The 22,612-nt window shown below is 43.5% G+C and overlaps 1 protein-coding gene across 3 annotated transcripts in view; it reads right to left on the reverse strand.

Moving 5' to 3' along the window:
• The window catches only part of ZBTB7C (zinc finger and BTB domain containing 7C), a 490,191-nt gene that overhangs the window by 116,194 nt on the left and 351,385 nt on the right, over nucleotides 1-22,612 (reverse strand). The window lies entirely within an intron of this gene.

Below are 22,612 nucleotides of genomic sequence, written 5' to 3' on the forward strand. Positions count from 1 at the left end.
CATCCCTATATAACACTGCATCTGATACATGTTGTGAGTTGAAATACTTATAATCAACCCACTTAGGGCCGTATTCTATAAAGGTTATGCTTCTAAATTTAGACTCCTAAATTTAGAAGCATAATTTATGCTCCAAAAAGTATGCTAAATCTATGAGCGTAATAGGCCCTAAATAAAAATTAGGAGCATAAATTTAGGAGCATAGATTATGCTAGTAATTCAGTAGTGTAAAATTAGCATAAATGTAAGAGCGTAAATTTAAGAGCATAGCCTTTATAGAATAAGGCCCTTATTGTGAAAATATTCTAAAAACTTATATAAATCAAAGGGAACGCACCAAGACCTATCACGCTGCATTCTCCCGTCCCTGAAATAGGTGCATGATCGGATATTGCAATAGAATCAATAGTGGCTTCCATCACTGCAGAAAAACAACTCCTCTATCCGTTAGTATACATTCAATTCTGGAATGTGTCATGGGAGCCCTTGACAAACGGGTGAAATCTCTATCTCCAGGGTAGAGAACTCACCAGACATCAATTACACCCAAAGTTGTACAAAGCAAAAGAATCCCCTTGGTACAGTTCATTTCTTTCTGTATGATGATTAAATGTCTTGTCCATGTCTGGATCTGCCACTATATTAAAATCTCCCACTATAATATTAGCTGCATTAGCTTTTAGCTGTATCTGAGAGATAGGTTTATAGAATAACTGTTTATTATATACTAGTAAAAGAGGCCCGTTTCAGAGCAAATGAAACGGGTGCTAGCAAGGTATTCGTCGCCAACCCCTTCGTTATTCTTCCATTGCTCCGCCCCCAACTTCATGACGTTTGATGCGAGGGCGGGGCCCGGAGCGATTCCCCCCTGCCTCCCTGCCTCCCTCCCTGCCAACCCCTTCGTTGTTCTGCCATTGCACCACCCTCGAGGGCGGGGCCTGGAGCGATTTCCCACCCCCCACGCCTCCCTGCCTCCCTCCCTGCCAACCCCTTCGTTGTTCTGCCATAGCTCCGCCCTCGAGGGCGGGGCCCAGAGCGATTTTGGTGGCTTTACCACCACGAACCTTCGCACCTTTTTGAAGGAAGTCAGGGGCTTGGCTTCACTGACGTCAGTGTCCTCAGAACGTTGAGGGTGAGTTTTATTATAGTAGATGTTGGGAGCATAGGTATTCCACAAAAGCAAGGGGCATCCTATCCACTATAACCTGGGCAACTATATATCTACCCTCCAGATCAACACCTATGGAACGCTTATGAACTTGCAAGGATTTGTGAAACAAAATAATGACCCCTGCTTTTTCTCTATAGCTGGAGCATCAATATTGTCTCCCACCCATCAAGGTTTCAATTTTTTATGCTCCTCTGCCATCAAATGAGTTTCCTAGCTTGTTTTCTATGAAGGCTCTGTAAAATCTTTTTCCATTTAATAGCGGAGGAGATTCTCTCTACATTCCAAGAAAATAATTTTATGGTCATCAAGTTATTCCCATGGTAAAATAGCCCATGTAATAAATACCTGAAACTTTACTACTGAGATGTCCCTGCCTCTGACATCCCAAATATATCGCCTCTATTAGCAGATACCAAGCAAAACACAGACCAGTATAGTTAGGACTAACTTGCCAAGTATTTCATGGAAAATATCCCTCCCCACCAGCAACCAATACCCTTACCTCCCACACCCATCCCCCCCCCCCCCAACACTTTCCAAAACCCAATACCATGAATAAGAAACAGAAACCAAAAGTAAACCTCCCTTCCCCATCTTATACCCCCAGGACATCCCTTAAAGGGTGGAGGAGTGGCCTAGTGGTTAGGGTGGTGGACTTTGGTCCTGGGGAACTGAGTTTGATTCCCGGCACAGGCAGCTCCTTGTGACTCTGGGCAAGTCACTTAACCCTCCATTGCCCCATGTAAGCCGCATCAAGCCTGCCATGAGTGGGAAAAAGCATGGGGTACAAATGTAACAAAAAAAAACAAAAAAAATTAGTCTCTTAATGTCACCTCCTCCTCCCACCCGCGTGTACCATAACAAGATTCTGCATAGAGTACCATGACTCTCTTAAGTTTCAAAAATATGGTGTTTTAGCAGGGGTTCAATTCAAATCCAATTCCATGCCTAAATCATAAACATAAATAATATCTCCCCCAAGATGATCAAATATCTCTGTAGGCAAAAACACGGTATCGATACCTATTGGGGGAGAGTAGTACATCCACCACTATTAATCAAACCAGGAGCAAACTGATAAAGATATATAGAAAGGTAATAGATGGTCAAAATAGTCCCAGTAATGAATGTATGCCATGCCAGTACAGCAGTTCTTAGTGCGCTGATGCAAAATAATTCAAATGTCCAGGTTCACCTCGCAATAGTGGACCAATCAAACAACTAAAGAGAGGTTGGAAAAGATGCAGAAAGTCTTGACACAAAGTGATATCTTCCATGAGATAAGTTCTAGAATATTTATTTTGTAGTTTCCCCGGCAGATCCAAAGATGTATCTCCCGAAGTAACAGTTGACGTAAAAACAAGGGCTGGTTACACCCTCCAGGACCAAGGCCCTGCTGGGATTATCTGAATCCCAATAAAGATCCAGTAAAGTAACCAGCACCATTCAAGTGGTAGACGAATCTTGCTCCAAAGTCGTTAGAAAGGCTTGTGCGTCATTCGCATGTTCAAAAAGATGTTTGCATCCAGCGTGAATAACCTGCAGTTTTGCTGGGTAAAATAGCACAAAACGGATATACTTTTTAAACAGTAATGTACAAATTGGTGTAAAAGATTTGTGTAGTTGTTGCACATGAGGAGAGTAATCTTGAAAACACAATACAGTTTTGTTCTGATAAGTGAACGACTGACCACTACTGATTACAGAAAGGATTCATTGTTTATGTTTAAAGTTAAGCAATTTCAAAATCACTACCTGCGATGAATGCCCAATCAGTGGGCCCGCTCCACACAGAAGTGCAGCAGCAAACTATCTTCAAGATTAAAAGATTGAGTCATCCAAGATTCCAGAAATCTAGGTAAATCTTTGTCTGATATCAATACTGGCAGTCCAAACAGCCACAAATTATTACTCTTCTCTCTCTCCTCCAAGCCTACACTACTTGCTCACCCAGTTCTAATCGCCACTACGCTACTCGCCGCCACTCTCAAACCCACAAAATGGCATGTCCTGGGGGCACGCTATTTAACTGGGTGGTTTGCAGTGGCGGGCAGTGTAGCAGCAGAACAGGCCAATCATGGTCCTCCTCACATGATGATATCATGCATGGGGGCGGGGATGAGGAGCAGCAAGACCATCACTGGGAGATGGTGCATCAGGGAGGAGGGACATGCAGCAGAATGGGAGGTGGGTGGGTGGCTGGAACCCAGTGGTAAATCCTCAGTAAAGTGGTAGTTTTTACCAATGTTTACCACAGCACACTTGAGCATGGCTCAGCTGTTCATCGGAGCACATATATCGTGGCACACTTGAGGCGGACGTTCTTCATGGCACACTTGGGGACACCGGTTGAAAAATGCTGGTGTAGCCTTTCAGGTAAGGTGCTAAACCAAAATCCTCAGGATACAAAAGTTCACAACACTTTTGGCAACAGAAATAGCCAAATTTCATCACAAGTTTATACAATATGCTCTACTCCCTTTTCATTTATTGATTTATGTAGCAAAATACAGTACTTTGTATTAAGCTGCCATCGAAAAGTGTATATTGCCTTCTTCCTATTTCTGCCTTTTGTTCAGGTGGATAACTTTGAGATGAGCAAATACTTTATGGACTCTCCAGAACATATTTTTAGATGACAAGGCTTGTTTCTAAATGTAAATATATGAAAACTGATGGGTATTCACAGAAGGTCATCGTTGAAAGGAAAATAGATTGCTATTTACAGCCTAAGGGATTCTCCTACTAAGGGGGCCCTTTTACTAAGGTGCGTCTAAAAGTGGCCTGCACTGGTGTAAGCGCGTGCTTTGGACTCGTGCAGGTCCATTTGCTCAGTGCACCTGGAATAAAGGCATTTATAAATTCTGCAGCACGACTTATTTTCCGCCAGAATCGTCATACCCACACTAGCCCACTCCTGAAGTCACTTCACTGGCTCCCTGTCCGCTTCCGCATTCAGTTTAAACTTTTCGTACTGACCTTTAAATGCATCCACTCTGCAGCCCCCATTACCTCTCCACTCTCATCTCTCCCTACATTCCTCCCCGTGAACTCCGCTCACTGGACAAATCTCTCTTGTCGTCCCCCTTCTCCTCCACTGCTAACTCCAGGCTTCGCTCCTTTTCTCTTGCAGCACCTTATGCCTGGAATAGACTTCCTGGACCTATACGGCTAGCTCCATCTCTACCTGTTTTCAAATCTATGCTGAAAACCCACCTTTTCACTGCTGCTTTTTAGCTCCCATTACTTCCCTCACCCGTAACTGTCTTATTTAACTGTATTATTTAGATTGTAAGTTCTTTTGAGCAGGGACTGTCTCTTTGTATCAGGTGTTCAGCTCTGAGTGCGTCTGGTAGCGCTATACAAATGCTAATAATGCTAATAATAATAATTTCTTTGTGCCTGCAAATGGGCGTGCGGCAAAATTAAAAGTGGCGCGCACCCATTTTCGGGCTGAGACCTTACTGCCACCCGTTGTCTTAGCGGTAAGGTCCCATTGCACTAACTGGGCAGTCAGCGGCCAGCATGTGTAAACTGCCAATTACCGCCAGGTAAGCGCCACACGATAGAAAATAGAAAATATTTTCTACTGCGTGTTTTGGGCGTGTCATAAGTGGAATTACCGCCCGGGGCACGCGGTAGCTGGGTGGCAGTGTCAATTTGATGCACGTTGGACATGTGTAGGCACCTAAGGGCCCCAAAGTGTGTGAAACACTTAACATGTGGAAACAGGCTACCACACATCTGTGTTAAAAAGGTTTTGTGGAAGTTTGCCTGTTATTGCGTGCTAATTCTGGATGGACAGATTCTGGATGGAAGGGGGGCACGTGAGGGAGGGCAGACCCTGGACAGATGGGAGAGGGAGGGCAGACGGATTGAAGGGGCAGAGAGAAAGGGCAGATGGTGGGTGGACGGGGAGAGAGAAAGAGGGCAGACTGGGGCAAATGGTGGATGGAAGGGGCAGAGATAGAGGGCAGATGTTGATGGAAGGGGGAGAGAGAGATGGCAGACTGGGGCAGATGGTGCATGGAAGGGGCAGAAGTGGATGGAAGGGAGAGAGGGCAGACAGTGGATGGAAGAGGCAGAGAGAGAGGGCAGACACTGGATGGCAGAGAGAGAGAGAGAGCGAAGACAGATGCTGGATAGAAGGAAGACAGTGAAAAGATGAGGAAAGCAGAAACCAGAGACAACGAACTGTAAATATATATTTTTATTTTTTTGCTTTAGGATAAAGTAGTATTGTAGCTGTGTTAATAAATGTTTATAATAGAACATGTAAATAAGGTAATCTTTTTATTGGACTAATTTTAATACATTTTACTTTCGGAGAACAAACCCCCTTCCTCAGGTCAGGATAGGACACTGTAACAGTACTATACTGAATTGACCTGAGGAAGGAGGTTTTGGCCTCTGAAAGCTAAATGTATTAGTCCAATAAAATGATATTATTTGTTTTATTTCTATTTGTTAATTTGTAAAGTGGTGATTGGTATTTGTTAGTTTTTTCAAATTTACATCTGCTGTCTTTATATTTTGCACAGTACTAGAGGACATTTTCTGTTTCTGTGGTGTTGCATTGTATGCAGAGTCTGGCATCTTGGGGGTTCAGTTTAATTTTTGTCTAAATAGAAAGTTTATGATTACTTATTCTATAGTGGATTAGGGTGTATCTATTTGTGAAAAAGACATGGCTTTCGGTTGGCATTGACTGTGCAGGATCGACGGCCCCGGGTGTCAACTACCCTAGCTATGCCACTGGTACGTGCTTCTGCGTTATCAGGGAGTAGGTACTGCACATTAATCCGAATGTTAACTCATGATCTGCAATAAAAAATAAAAGGGAACACCCCTTTCCTGATGCAAAGTTAATTTCGGGTTTGCTGCACATTTAAATCCTGCATTATAATGCGTTAAGCCTAAAACTTAACATACTTTAGTGGAAGGTCCCCAATTCTCGGCGGCCATTTTGAATCTCGCCGAGACCGTCAGGCAGCAATGCATACAGGAGGATGGAGAGCAGCGCGCTGGGCAGGAAAGAGGGGGCTCTTTCCTGCCCCGATGTCACTAGACCACCAGGGAAGATCACGTGAGTAGGGAGAAGTGGTGACAGGGCCGGGGGGAGGGCGATCCCGAACTCGGAGGGAGGGATTCGGACAAGATGCACCGGAGCACCTAGGTTTTAGAGGAGGGAAAAAGCAAATTTTTTTTTCCTATTTCCCTCCTCTAAAACCTAGGTGCATCTTATGGTCCGGTGCGTCTTATAGTCCGAAAAATACGGTACTTCTTATCGCTTACAAGGACATTTACTCTGTAACTGAATGCTACCTGTCTCTCTTTTCTCCTTCTTGGGATCTCCTAATGACTTCTGTTTGGGATGGAAGTTGTTCCTCTCTGTGTTCTTCTCCTCCATTTCTAACTTCAGACCCCATGTTTTCTGTCATGTAGCATCATGTGCCTGGAATGACCTTCCTGGGTTGGTGTGTCTTGCTCCATCTCTGCTACATTCGAGTTGCCTTTAAAGACCCACTTTTTTCAGATTGCTTTTAAATTTACAAAAATCATGACTCTTCCTGAACTTTATCTATTTTAGAGTAAACTTATGTGGCTGATAGAAACTGTCTGTCTGCCTCATCAGGATTAAAATGTGTACAGTGCTGTGTATGCCTAATAGCCCTATAAGAATGTTAAACAGTAGCAGTAGACGGTAACCTAGTAAATATGAGTAACCTGCTAAATATCCATTAGACTATTAAAAAAAAATGTACATCCCTGTGTGCAAACCTCTTGATTCTAGCCACAACCGATATTTAGTTACAAAAGGGGTGACTTCAGTACCCTTAATGCTTGCGTTCTTTACAGTACCTCTACCTTGAGAACTTTACAGACGGAATGAACTAGTAACACAAATCAATAATAATGTCTACATTGTTATGCATTTTAACTACATCAGAAGGATGGAAGGCTGAGTTCAACCTGCCAAGATCTGTGCTTTGGAATTCTCATTTCTCTACAGCTGTTAGATGAAGGCAACGCCTTAGACAACAGACCTGTCCCAATGGGCTAAAACACAAATATGCAGTCCTTTATATTGCATATTGTATTTTTTTATGTGTACCTTTGAAATAAGCAAAAAAAATGAAAAAATAAAAAAAACAAATTCCCCTGGTTATTTTTACAATAGTCCACATACATACATATTTTTCCGGCTGATATATTTTAATAACTCAGAGACCAAAAAAAAAAAGTTTGAATTCAAATAGCTAAACATCCAAGTACTTCTTGGAGCACACCTATCTTTTGAACATCTTGTCTCAGGATAATGTGTTATTAAAACCACCCACCCTAATACCAGTGTTTTTCCTGAGGCAAGGAGGAGGTGCAGCAGAACCTGCTTATATCACTTAACCAATTTACGACTGAAGTGATGCAAACACCAGAGGAAAAACATCTTTCAAACCTCCTTTGTTGATGCACAGTAAAAACATCTGGATACACAGACCAGAGATGCACAAAATAGCACCATCTGGTTCACAGGCTCCAGGCCTGTGCTTGTGCATTACCACTCTTACAACAAGGTGGACAGATTAGTAGTAATAGTCCACTCTCAACTACAGGACACGCTTTCTGTGGTACATAGAATGTCAGGGCGCAACCAAACAGCTAGCTTCCTGTAGGTCAAACAAACTAAAGATTTCTGCATTAAGGCAACATGGCTACCAGTCAGGAAGATGTATTTATTTATTTAGATTTTTGCTCATTCCTTTTCCAGTGGTAGCTTAAGGTGAGTTGCATTCCAGGACACTGGGTAAGATAAATATTGATAATGATAAACTAACATTAACGAGCTCAGAGAGAAGGAAAGGCTAAATGAATGAATAACAGAAGGAAGAAAGAGTAGAATACCTTCCCCCTAATTTTATGAAAGTCACTGAAAATTGTGTGTGCAAATTTAGGCACAATCTAATCTAATCTATATCTATATTCTCTTCTCAATCTACACCTCTTCCCTGGGCTCGCTGATCTCGTCTCATGGTTTTCAGTATCATTTTTATGCTGATGACACCCAGCTATACCTCTCCACACCTGACATCACTGCGGAGACTCAGGCCAAGGTATCGGCCTGTTTATCCGACATCGCGGCATGGATGCCCAACCGCCACCTGAAGCTGAACATGTCCAAGACCGAGCTCCTTGTCTTTCCTCCTAAACCCACTTCTCCTCTTCCTCCACTCTCTATCTCTGTTGATAACACCCTCATCCTCCCCGTCCCATCTGCCCGCAACCTCGGAGTCACCTTCGACTCCTCCTTCTCCTTCTCTGCGCATATCCAACAGACTGCCAAGACCTGTCGCTTCTTCCTCCTCAATATCAGCAAAATTCGCCCTTTCCTCTCTGAGCATACCACCAGAACTCTCGTCCATGCTCTCATTACCTCTCGCCTCGATTACTGCAACTTAGTCCTCACCGGCCTCCCACTCGGCCATCTATCCCCCCTTCAATCCGTTCAGAACGCTGCTGCACGTCTTATATTCCGCCAAAACCGATATACTCATATCACCCCTCTCCTTAAATCACTTCATTGGCTTCCGATCAGATATCGCATACAATTCAAGCTCCTCCTCCTTACCTACAAATGCACTCAGTCTGCGGCTCCTCACTACCTCTCCACCCTCATCTCCCCCTATGTTCCCGCCCGCAACCTCCGCTCACAGGACAAAGCCCTTCTCTCAGTACCCTTCTCCACTACTGCCAACTCCAGGCTCCGCTCATTCTGCCTTGCCTCACCCTATGCCTGGAATAATCTTCCTTTACCCATACGCCATGCCCCCTCCCTACCCATCTTCAAATCTCTGCTTAAAACTCACCTCTTCAATGCTGCCTTCGGCGCCTAACCGCTCGAGAAATATAAAATACCCCAATCTATCCACCCTATCAGATTAACTGTTCACTCGTCCTCTAGATTGTTCACTTGTCTTTAGTTTGTTCTCTTGTCTTTTAGATTGTAAGCTCTTTGAGCAGGGACTGTCCTTCTATGTTTGAATTGTACAGCGCTGCGTAACCCTAGTAGCGCTTTAGAAATGGTTGTTGTTGTTGTTGTTGTTGTTGTTGTTGTTGTTGTTGTTGTATACTGCTCTAGGCCATCAGGATGTTCCAGGTGGTTTATAGTAAAACAGGCTCAGCCAAAATGAGGAATTATAAAATTTATAGAGTTAATTATACAATACAACAGAATATTAAACATCGTATTTATCAAATAAAAAACTTTTCAACCTCTCGCAAATGCATATAATTCTGATCCAGTTGTATCATATTTGGTAAGTTATTCTAGATAGCAACTGCTTCAGAAGAAAACATAGAGCCAAGCTGATGTTTAAACTGAATGTCTTTGGATATAGGATATCAAAAACTTGAAAAAACGTATAAAAACAGTGAGAAAGAAATGAATTATTAATATAGAAGTATTACCCTATAATATCTGAAAAACTAAACATGCAACTTTAAAAGTAATCCATGGACCTACACAAAGCCAATGAAGTTCTTTAAAATAAACAGATATCCTTTCCCACTTCCTCACCCGAAAAATCATCCGAACCGCTGTGCATAAGTATATAAGTATTGCCATACTGGGACAGACCAAAGGTCCATCAAGCCCAGCATCCTGTTTCCAACAGTGGCCAATCCAGGTCACAAGTACCTGGCAAGATCCCAAAACAGTACAATACATTTTATGTTTCTTATTCTAGAAATAAGCAGTGGCCTTTCCCAAGTCCATTATCTGTCTTTTAACCAGTTTTTAATCCACAATAGGACACTACCTTCTATCCCATGACTCTCCAATTTCCTCTGGAGTCTTTCATGAGGTACTTTGTCAAACACCTTTTGAAACTGAAAATCCAGATATACAATATCAACCAGTTCACCTTTATCCACATGTTTGTTCACCCCTTCAAAGAAATGTAGTAGATTGGTGAGGCAAGATTTCCCTTCACTAAATCCATGTTGGCTTTGTTTTATTAATCCATGCTTTTTAATATGCTCTGTAATTTTTTTCTTTATAATAGTCTCTACCATTTTGCCCGGCACCAATGTCAGGCTCACTGGTCTATAATTTCCCAGATCTCCTCTGGAACCTTTTAAAAAAATTGGCATTACATTGGCCACCCTCCAATCTTTCAGTACCATGTTCGATTTTAAGGATAAATTACATATTATTAACAATAGCTCCGCAAGTTCTCCAATTTGGCGTGCGTTGACCGCGTGTAGGCGCCTAGGCGGCTTAGTAAAAGGGGCCCTAAATTACTTAATCTAGTTAGTAGTAGAGCATGGTCCACTATGTCAAAAGCTGCCAAAATGTCATATTGAAGCAAAACAATCTGTTTGCGCTTACTATAGTTGCCAATAGCGGTTATAACTAATAAAAAGGATTCAGTACTATGTTGAGGTCTAAAACCAAATTGTGAAATCTGAAAACATGAAAAATTATCGATATAATTGGACAACTGATGACTAACCAATGTCTCTAGCATCTTAGTGAACAATGGAATTCCTGCTATTGGCCTAAAGCTAGATGGAAGTGATAGATCTAAATTCTGAGCTTTTGGTATAGGGGTAAGAGCAATACAGCCCATCTCTATTGGAAGTTTCCCAGATGTCAACAATACATTAAAAAGACACAATCCAAACTATTACAATACCAGGTGGATTTAACTGAATAACAAGCCAATTAGTGCCAATAATTGGCTTTTTAACAAACATTTATTGGCACTAATTAGATTTAACTGGGTGTTAAAATGACCCCTTACACTTGCAAAGCTTGTATGTTCCCTCTGTCCTTATGTTCTGCCACTTGTTAGGTATGTCTTAGACTTGCCTATCCCGGAAAGGCATAAGTACATAGAAAGCATGTTATACTTAATACCTTCCTCTTGGCTTAGTCTCTCAAATGACTGCATGTAAATATTAAATAGAACCCTCAATAAAATAAAACTGTGGGGGATAGTACAATTTAAAGACCAGCAAAATAACAAATGGTCGTGTTACAGGGGCGTAGCCAGACAGCCAATTTTGGGTGGGCCTGAGCCCAAAATGGATGGGCACAGAATTCAGCCCAACCTGCCCCTCCCCCCCCTACTGTGCTCGCCACATTCTGGCTCTCTCCCTACCCTCAAACGCAAAATATTAAATACCTGAGCTGGTGGGGATCCGTAAACTGCACCAGCTGATCATGTCCTCCTCCTCGGGTAGCCGGTGCTCTTCCAAACAGCAGCTGGCAGCACTTGACTTGAGCTGACGCCACTGACAGTAGTCCGTACATGCTCAGTGCTTCCGCCTGGTGAAAACTGAGCATGTGCAGAGGGGCCAGTGTGTGTGGTGTCAGCTCCTATTTGGAAAGGCATTGGCTGCCTGAGGAGGAAATCTTTAGCTGGTGGGGTTTGGGGATTCCCACCAACCACAGCAAGAGAGCCACAATACTGGGTGGGCCAGAGTACAAATTGGGTGGGCCACAGCCCACCCAGGCCCACCTGTGGCTACGCCACTGGTCGTGTATCATGATTATTTGTGATCTCTCTCATAGAAAAGGTGTACTTTGTATTGTGAAAGGCTTAGCATCAGCATCCAAGCAGAATTCTAGTGCTGAAGTTTGTTTTTCTAGCAGCAAAGATAAGCTGTGAGGAAAACTTTTGTTTTTCTTTGAGAATTTCATATTCTTCAGCTAATTTTTAAACCAGCAAAATGCTCAGAACAATTTATTTTAAAACACTTTCAAACTATACTAAGTCAATGAGTGTTTTTTATGATGCTTTATAGAAGCCAAATATAATGGAGGTTGAGGATCATAAGGCCCATCTCGTTAGCTGGTTTCATTCTGGGGGATCCTTTGGCTCCAGTGGATCTTTGACTTTCCTTTCACTTCACTTTGTTATAGACAAGGATTTTCTGTGTGTTTTTCATGTGCTCATGAATTCTGTTAGCATTACTGACTCCACCAGTGGCAGATTTAGGCTAAGGCCCTGCCTAGGCATTGATGTGGCAGCCTTATGACCTAGTGACTCTGTTTAGGTACACCGATGCTACACGTTGAGATCCTATTCTACTATGACATCTGAGCACCCAAATTCTGTTGTAAGACAACTGGAATAATGTGATGTCAGTGCACCTTGCATTTAGATCTATGAATTTACGCTAGTCCATCTTCCGACATAAATCGGTACTTGGACGTCCATCTCTCAGAGACGTCCAAATCGGTATAATCGAAACCAGATTTTGGACGTCTCTAGCAAAAGTCCATGGCAAGGACATCCAAATCACAAGGGGGCGTATCGGAGGCGTGGTGAAGGCGGGACTTGGGCATTCCTAAGACTTGGATGTCTTTGAGCTATAATGGAGACTGGTAGCGCTATAGAAGTGATTTAAAGTAGTAGTAGTAGTAGTAGTTTTCACCCGGACCTGTTTTTATTACAAATAAGGCACAAAAAGGTGCACGAAATGACAGATGACCACTGGAGGGAATCGGGGATGACATCCCGTTACTCCCCCAGTGGTCACTAACCTCTCCCACCCTCAAGAAACATTATTAAAAATATTACGTGCCAGCCTCAGATGTCATACTCAGGTCCATGACAGCACATGCAGGTCCCTGGAGCAATTTTAGTGGGTGCAGTGCACTTCAGACAGGCAGACCCAGGCCCATACCCCCCCCCCCCCCACTTGTTACACTTGTGGAGGAAACAGCGAGCCCTCCAAAACCCACCATAAACCCTCTGTACCCACATATAGGTGTCCCGTTTCACCCGTAAGGGCTATAGTAGTGGTGTACAGATGGAGGGCTCACTATCATAAATCCCAAACAAACCAAGGGTTACACCAGTGGTGTAGCCAGCACGGGGCCACGGGGGCCTGGGCCCCTGTAGATTGGCCCCTGGATCCCCCTGCCGATGACCCTCTCGACCCCCCCTCCCGCCGCCAACGCGCCGTCACCTACCTTTGCTGGCGGGGGACCCCAACCCCCGCCAGCCGAGCCGAGGTCCTCTTCTTCCCAATCCCACGCAAGGCTTTGTTCTAGTCTCCGCTCTCAAGACAAATCCCTCCTTTCAGTACCCTTCTCCACCACCGCCATCTCCAGGCTCCGCCCTTTCTGTCTCACATCACCCCATGCTTGGAATAAACTCCCTGAGCCCATACGCCAGGCCCCCTCCCTGCCCATCTTCAAATCCTCTTCAATGTCGCCTTCGGCACCTAACCACTATACCTCTATTCAAGAAATCTAGACTGCCCCAACTTGACATTTCGTCCTTTAGATTGTAAGGTCCTTTGAGCAGGGACTGTCCTTCTTTGTTAAACTGTACAGCGCTGCGTAACCCTAGTAGCGCTCTAGAAATGTAAAGTAGTAGTAGTAGTCTGACGTCCTGCATGCGGCAGCCCTTGGTTTATCGTGCTAGTGGTGGGAACTTCCATGGGCATGTCTGTGGTGATGTCATGGATCTGGGCATATTTCACTGAAGCCAAACCCTCTTCCCATGTCTTTGCAATTCGGCTTTCCTGACCTTGCCAAGTCCTGAGTTGCAGCCTCGCTAGTTCCTGAGTTCTAGTCTTGCTAGTTCCTGAATTCCAGCTTTACTACTGCCCAAGTACCAGCCTCGCTAGTTCCTGAGTTTCAGATTCATGAGTTCCTGAGTTTCAGCCTCACTAGTTCCTGTGTTCCAGCGTCACTAGTTCCTGAGTTCCAGTCTTGCTAGTTCCTGAGTTCCAGTTTCACTAGTTCCTGAGTTTCAGATTCATGAGTTCCTGAGTTTCAGATTCATGAGTTCCTGAGTTTCAGCCTCACTAGTTCCTGTGTTCCAGCGTCACTAGTTCCTGAGTTCCAGGCTCGCTAGTACCTGAGTTCCATTCTTGCTAGTTCTTGTGTTTCAGCTCCACTAGTGCCCGAGTACCAGCCTCGCTAGTTCCTGAGTTCCACCTTCATTAGTTCCAGAGTTCCAGCTTCACTAGTTCCTGAGTTCCAGTCTTGCTAGTTCCTGAGTTACACTTCATGAGTTCCTGAATTCCAGCCTCTCTAGTTCTTGTGTTTCAGCTCCACTAGTGCCCGAGTACCAGCCTCGCTAGTTCCTGAGTTCCAGCTTCTCTAGTTACAGATGGCACAAAATATTCAAGTTTGTTAAAACGTGTGGACTGTGAAATATTGCAGGAAGACCTTAGGAAATTGGAAGACTTGGAATTAAAATGGCAGATGAAATTTAATGTGGAGAAATGCAAGGTGATGCACATTAGAAAGAATCGTCCGAATCATAGTTATCTGATGCTAGGGTCCACCTTGGGGGTCAGCACTCAAGAAAAAGATGTAGGTGTCAGTGTACATAATATTCTGAAATATTTTGCTCAATGTGTGGCGGCGGCCAAAAAAGCAAACAGGATGCTAGAAATTATTAGGAAATGGATGGTGAATAAGACCAAAAATACTATAATGTCTCTGTATTGCTCTATGGTGCGACTGCATCTTGAGTATTGCATTCAGTTCTGGTTTCCATATCTCAAAAAAGATATAGCAGAATTAGAAAAGGTTCAAAGAAGAGCGACCAAAATGATAAAGGGGATGGAACTCCTCTTGTATGAGGAAAGACTAAAGTGGTTAGGGCTCTTCAGCTTGGAAAAGAGACGGATGAAGGGAGATATGATTGAGGTCTACAAAATCCTGAGTGGTGTAGAATGAGTAGAAGTAAATCAATTTTTTACTCATTTCAAAAGTATAAAGACTAGAGGACACTCAAGGAAGTTACATGGAAATACTTTTAAAATAAATAGGAGGAAATATTTTCTCACTCAACAAATAGTTAAGCTCTGGAACTCTTTGCCGGAGGATGTGGTAACAGCGGTTAGCGTATCAGGGTTTAAAAAAGGTTTGGACACAGTCCTGGAGGAAAAGTCCATAGGCTGCTATTAAGACAGACATGGGGAAGCAACTGCTTGCCCTCTGATTGGTAGCATGGAATGTTGCCACGATCTTGTTGGGCAGACTGGATGAACCAATCAGGCCTTTATCTGCCGTCATTTACTATGTTACTATGATTTGGGTTTCTACCAGGCACTTGTGACCTGGCTTGGCCACTATTGGAAACAGGATACTGGGTTAGATGGACCATTGGTTTGACCCAGTATCGCCACTTTTATGTTTCTCCAGGCCTACGTGTGTAGGTAGTAGCAAAAGTGTCTGTTGATGCTACCATGGGAAGTGGCCATGCATTAACAGGTAGGGTCTCTGTTAGGGAGAACTTAATGTGAAGGACTCGGTTGTGTCCCAGACATGAGGGTTACTGCCTATAAACTGTACAGATATAAACTTCAGAGACTGGAAGTAAAAGGGTATTAGTCTGCAGAACTAACCATGTTGAGGAAGCTTCACCAGTAGTGTAATTTCTTAAAGATGGCCCGTGTGAATGTTGGATAATACCTTACCAAAAAAACCCCAAAACAATCCCACACTTCTTACTGGTATATAAAATTTAAATATCTTAAATATGTGCTGAAAATCCATTGAGACTTTCATAGATTACGTCTCAAGTATTTTAATCATTGCACATAACACCAAACATATAGATAATAGTGTCCAAACTCTAAGTGAATTCAACCAAACAGTGGTGGCTATATATAAATACTTGATCTGTAAAACTTCGATGCTCTTCAAAATTTCCATTTTAAATCAAATTCTGCCTGCACCTTTTCCAGCAGCCATACCCCTATCCGTACAGAGCTGGTCTGTGATTTGAGGAGGGAAACCAGAGGTTCCAAGTCCAAGAACTCTCTGCATGAGCACAAAAACCTTGCCAAATACTGTCATCTCACCAAAGAAATTTACATGATAACACTAAAGAAGTCTTTTCTGATGTGTGCTTTAAATCTTTCTCTCTGAACCTTCAGATCATGACCCCTTTTCCTTGAAATTTCTTTTTCTACGGAAAATTTCACCTTTGTATACTTATTGAAGCCTGTCATATGTGTGAATGTTTCCATGGAAAACTTTCGTCGAAAGCAAATGTCATACATCATTGTGAAAAATGAAAGTTCCAAAAGCATCTCATCCCTTTCAGGAGGCCAAGGGTCCCAGAGAGTGACATAATCAGACCTGAATCAAGACAGATGTACTAAACATTTTCCCATAGATGCAAAACATTTTCCCATAGACTGTTTAGCCATGGAGAAAACCAGATTTATAAATTGCTTCTCTTCTCTGTGGGAAAAAGGAATGGAACTGGGGGTAGGTCAGCTGAACTGCGCACCGGAATTTATTTTGAAATCCTGCTATGTTCTTTATGCTGCATAGATTGCACCTGCAAAGTACAGTATGTAGGATAAATACATTTCTTCAGCACTGGTGGCCATGGGATGTGTAAAATTACCCTCATCATGGGGCAAACTTTGTGCACTGTGTGGATCTTATTGACTTAAAACTGGTACATTTTTGTGTCTATATATGTAAGGAATCACTTAGATCTAAATCTCAGATATATGTTACATTATAATACATGCATTCTTATATTCTGCAAATACCCAATAAGGTTTTGTGTGGATTACATAATAAGAGGTCCAGCAATACTTGGAGAATATTGTGTTCAATTCTGGTCACCGCATCTCAAAAAAGATATAGTGGAATTAGAAAAGGTACAGAGAAGGGCGACAAAAATGATAAAGGGGATGGGACGACTTCCCTATGAGGAAAGGCTAAAGCAGCTGAGGGGAGATATGACAGAGGTTTATAAAATACTGAGTGGAGTGAAACAGGTAGATGTGAATCACTTGTTTACTCTTTCCAAAATACTAGGACTAGGGGACACGCAAAGAAGCTACTAAGTAGTAAATTTAAAATGAAGCGGAGAAAATATTTCTTCACTCCACAAATACTTAAACTCTGGAATTCGTTGTCAGAGCCTGTGTCAGAGCTTAAGAAGGCGAGGGACAGACACATGGGACCTCTTAAGAAAAGGAGGAGTTAGTGGTTACTGAGGATGGGCAGACTGGATGGGCCATATGGTCCTTATCTGCTGTCATGTTTCTATGTTTCTGCTTCTAGGATGTCCCCTAGCAGTAGTCTGGACTGGGAATGTCTGGCAGGATTCAAGAAAATGACATTAGCAGGAGTACCCCACTAACACTGCATGATTATTGTCCTTTTTGATCTATTGAGATCTTGATGACCCTTGATGCAGGCTGTAGCCGAAACTTGGACAAGTCAGGTCCTTCTTCAATAAAATTGGATGTGTTATTACAATGGAGGCTCCTTCTTTCTTAGACTACCTCTAGCTGATGCTGGTTGTTCATTGAGAAAAGACTAATGCTCATACCAAAAACTAATTAAGTGAGGTCCTTCAGTAAACCAAGGTCAAGGGAGTCAAGCCTGGATTCTTAGTTTTACCACTACATCCACTGACCATAACAAAAAACAAGACCTGAGTTCATGCAAGGTGTGCTTCTTCCAATATTTGACATTCATGGCCTCTTATTATTGGCTCAGTAATTTTCTTTTGTACCTTTGGGCTTTCAGTTGAATCAGAACCAGATTCCACTGGGCTATGGCACCATAAGCCTTTGTTCACAGCCACATAGGGATTTCTCCCTCCATATTTTATTTCCCCTCAGAACTCAAGGGGGTCATTTGCTAACAGCTAGCATCCATTCATGCGCCCTGTGATCCTGACATTGGTGTGTGCTGTTAACAAGGAGGAACCCAAATTATAGATACATAATGCAAGGTTCCATGTTAGGAGTCCAAGTCAACGACTAAGAAAGGGATCTAGGTGTCATCGTCGATGACACGTTGAAACCTTCTGCTTAGTGTGCTGCGGCGGCTAAGAAAGCAAATAGAATGTTAGGTATTATTAGGAAAGGAATGGAAAACAAAAATGAAGACATTATAATGCCTTTGTATCGCTCCATGGTGCAACTGCACCTCAAATATTCTGTTCAATTCTGGTCACCGCATCTCAAAAAAGATATAGTGGAATTAGAAAAGGTGCAGAGAAGGGTAACGGAAATGATAAAGGGGATGGGATGAATTCCCTATGAGGAAAGGCTAAAGCAGCTAGGGCTCTTCAGCTTGGAGAAAAGATGGTTGAGGGGAGATATGATAGAGGTCTATAAAATAATGAGTGGAGTGGAAAGGGTAGACGTGAAGCATCTGTTTACTCTTTCCAAAAATATTAGGACTAGGGGGCATTCTATGAAGCTACAGATTAGTAATTTGAAAACGAATCAGAGAAAATTTTTCTTCACTCAACATGTAATTAAACTCTGGAATTTGTTGCCAGAGAATGTAGTAAAGGTGGTTAGCAAAGTGGGGTTTAAAAAAGGTTTGGACGGCTTCCTAGAGGAAAAGTCTATAGACCATTATTAAAATGGACTTGGGGAAAATCCACTGCTTATTTCTGGGATAAGCAGCATAAAATGTTTTGTACTTTTTTGGGATCTTGCCAGGTATTTGTGACCTGGATTGGCCACTGTTGGAAAGAGGATGCTGGGCTTGATGGACCTTTGGTCTGTCCCAGTATGGCAATACTTATGTACTTATGTACTCTTGTCCAGAATTTTACTTTCTCTACATTTTGTGGCACATTCAATGATACGTGATAAACTTCTACTGAAAATTATTTAACAAAAAAATGAATTTAGCACAATATAGCTGACTCCTCTTTGGACACATTGAAGGAGCTTGTTCAAAACTAGTTCCTGTGCAATAAACCTACTTAACTGGTTGTTCCTAACCTTTTCTACCTGTGCAACCAGTTTTTCCTACCTAAGCGCACAACTATGGAACGCATTGCCAAAAGCGGTAATAACTACGCTCGTCCACCTACATTTTCGGAAAGCACTAAAGACAGACCTGTTCAGAAGAGCATACCCCAATGACCCAACATAAAAATACCGGTCACTTGCGACACAACATAGCCAAAGACTGCAACGGACATTACCTGACTCTTCTTCCTCCTTTCCCTCTCTAAGTTCCCCCGACTGTTTCCTACCATACATATGCCTCACTATACCACAATATCACTTTGCATTCATTCTGTCGCGTCCACTGCTCCCTCCGGCACCTCCGCCGCGGGGGGGCGGGAACCGGCGTCCACCGCGGCGAGGGGCGGCGATTCGGGGGCCGCGGTGATGGCCGCTCGGCCCGGGGCCAAGGCCTGAGGCTGGCGATTGCGGCCGCCGGTCTCTCGGTCGCCGGTTGTGGGGGCAGTGTTTGCGCTGGAGGAGGAGGTGGTGCCCGGGCGCGTTGGCCGGCGTCCTCGTCTCTCCTGGGCGCGGGGGTTTGGAGCTCCGCCTCTGAGGTGCTGGATTGGGCAGACAGAGCCAATCAGAAGGGCTCTGTCAATAGCCAGGCTCGGGTTGGTTGGCTATACCTGCGGGGGCGGGGCGGCTGATGCTGGGCAGTACTTAAGGAAGAGACTGAGTTAGAACTTTGCTTCAGGTTCTGTTCCCGAGGCCTGTTTCCTGTGGTTCCTGTGTTTCTCTGCGTTCCTTGTTCTTCTGGTTTTGACCTTTGGACTGTTCCTGGTTTTCCCTGCTCGCTGCCTGCCTCGACCTCTTGCCGGATCTTGACTTCGTTGTCTGCTGCCTGCCCTGAACTTTGCCCGTTATCGGATGTTCTCTTTCTCCATCTGCCCTCTGCTCTCCTGGTCCCTGTCCGGGTCAGCTCGGCACCCCGCGGTTCCTGAAGTCCCGTTGACCGCCTGCAGCTGGGGGCTCAACCCTTGGTGAACGGCGGTCGCCGCGAGTGAAGACTTGGGGTTGCACGGCTGTTCCTTAAGGTCCCTCGGGGCCTTACGGGACCTAAGGGCTCACCGTCCTTGCACATAAGACACATTCATACTATGTATTTGTTCAAACTGTAATCGGCTAACACCGTTAACGGTTATATGTCAGCCACATTGAGCCTGCAAAAAGGTGGGAAAATGTGGGATACAAATGTAACAAATAATAATATGAGTTTGCTCCCAGACCTGGTTATAAAATGTTTAAGATTTTCACTGCTACCCAGTTCTCCACCCCATACAATCCAATGTGAAAGTCTGGTTTTGTGCTAGACATGGGGCTTTTTGGATCATTTCCAGAAAATAACTTTTGCAGAGTCTGCTCACTTTCTAGCTAAAGACTGAGAAGTCACAAGTTATTTGAAATCCTGGGGCCAATGGATCAGAGCCTTTTGTGGATTTTTATTAATTGCATTTGTATCCCTCATTTTCCCACCTATTTGCAGGCTCAATGTGGCTTACATAGTTTAGTAATGATATTGTCATTCCAGGATATCAGATACAATTAGTAATATGTAGAGATTAAGTAAGGGGAAGAAGAAGGAAGTGATTGGGCGGGGAAGTTTAGAAGGTGGACTTTCATAACTGGGTGGATTGGTGAGGTGGATTGTTGGGCTATAGGTTCTCTTTGTAGGCCTTGTTGAAGAAATATGTCTTCAGAGATTTGCGAAAGTTAGTTATTTCCTCAATTGTTTTCAGGTCTGTGGGTAATGCATTCCATAACTGCGTGCTCATGTAAGAGAAGGTACTGGCATACATCAGCTTGTATTTTAGACCTTTACAGCTGGGGAAGTGCAGATTGAGAAATTTGCGGGACGATTTTGTGGCGTTTCTGGGAGGTAGGTCCACAAGGTTTAGCATGTAGATTGGGGCGTCTGCGTGAATGATTTTGTGTACAATCGTGCAGGTCTTGAACGCAATGCGTTCCTTAAGTGGGAGCCAATGAAGTTTCTCTCTTAGGGGTTTTGCACTTTCATATTTCATTTTTGCTTTGGTACCTAACAAACTAGATCAGGATAATCTTCGTTTAATAGTAACAATAATCAAATCAGGTACTCGAGACTCAGCTCCACATTTACAATATTACAAGTACACAGGAGTCAATTTTTGATAGAAAGTGAAATTTTATTAAGGTCGCAGCCAGGAACACGGAACACTATGAAGCCCTTTTACTAAGACCTATAGGCGCCTACTTGTGTCCAACGCGTGTCAAATTGGAACTACCATGTGCCCTGGGTGGTGATTCCATTTTTGATGCGCATCCAAATACGGGGTCGAAATTTTCTACTGCGTGGCGCTTACCCGGCGGTAATCAGCAGTGTACATGCACTGACGATTACTGCTCGGTTAACGTGTGAGACCTTACCACTAAGTCAATGGGTGGTGGTAAGGTGTCAGGCTGAAAGTGGATGCGTGCTGCTTTTAATTTTGCCACATGTCCATTTTCAGCCACAAAAATAAAGGTCTTTTTTTGCAGGCTCACTGAAAAATTGACCTGTGCGCGTCCAAAACACGTGCCTACACCAGCAAAGGCTATTTTTCAGAATGCCTTAGTAAAAGGGTCCTATATTTGTAAACGCCTACCTGGGTACACAGCCTTCATTATCTGCAGTCTCCTATTGCCTCACAGGTATTGACGTGAGGCAATACCTGTGAGGCTAGATGGCAGATGACGTTTAAAGTGAGCAAGTGCAAGGTGATGCATGTGGGAAAAAAGAACCCAAATTATAGCTACGTCATGCAAAGTTCCACGTTAGGAGTTACGGACCAAGAAAGGGATCTGGGTGTCGTCGTCGATAATACACTGAAACCTTCTGCTCAGTGTGCTGCTGCGGCTAGGAAAGCGAATAGAATGTTGGGTATTATTAGGAAAGGTATGGAAAACAGGTGTGAGGATGTTTTAATGCCGTTGTATCGCTCCATGGTGCGACCGCACCTTGAGTATTGTGTTCAATTCTGGTCGCCGCATCTCAAGAAAGATATAGTGGAATTGGAAAAGGTGCAGCGAAGGGCGACTAAAATGATAACGGGGATGGGACGACTTCCCTATGAAGAAAGACTAAGGAGGCTAGGGCTTTTCAGCTTGGAGAAGAGAAGGCTAAGGGGAGACATGATAGAGGTATATAAAATAATGAGTGGAGTGGAACAGGTGGATGTGAAGCGTCTGTTCACGCTTTCCAAAAATACTAGGACTAGGGGGCATGCGATGAAACTACAGTGTAGTAAATTTAAAACAAATCGGAGAAAATATTTCTTCACCCAACGCGTAATTAAACTCTGGAATTTGTTGCCAGAGAACGTGATGAAGGCGGTTAGCTTGGCAAAGTTTAAAAAGGGGTTAGACGGTTTCCTAAAGGACAAGTCCATAAACCGCTACTAAATGGACTTGGGGAAAAATCCACAATTCCAGGAATAACATGTATAGAATGTTTGTACGTTTGGGAAGCTTGCCAGGTGCCCTTGGCCTGGATTGGCCGCTGTTGTGGACAGGATGCTGGGCTCGATGGACCCTTGGTCTTTTCCCAGTGTGGCATTAGTTATGTACTTAAGCACCCTGTCTCTACTCTCCATGTTGTCTCTCTGAGCACACGTTGTCTTTCGGCCTATCCCATTGAAGGATGTGCCTACACTGCTTTTTCAG

Source organism: Microcaecilia unicolor, chromosome 2 (genome assembly GCF_901765095.1).
Source record: "Microcaecilia unicolor chromosome 2, aMicUni1.1, whole genome shotgun sequence".
In the NCBI taxonomy this organism is placed as follows: domain Eukaryota; kingdom Metazoa; phylum Chordata; class Amphibia; order Gymnophiona; family Siphonopidae; genus Microcaecilia; species Microcaecilia unicolor.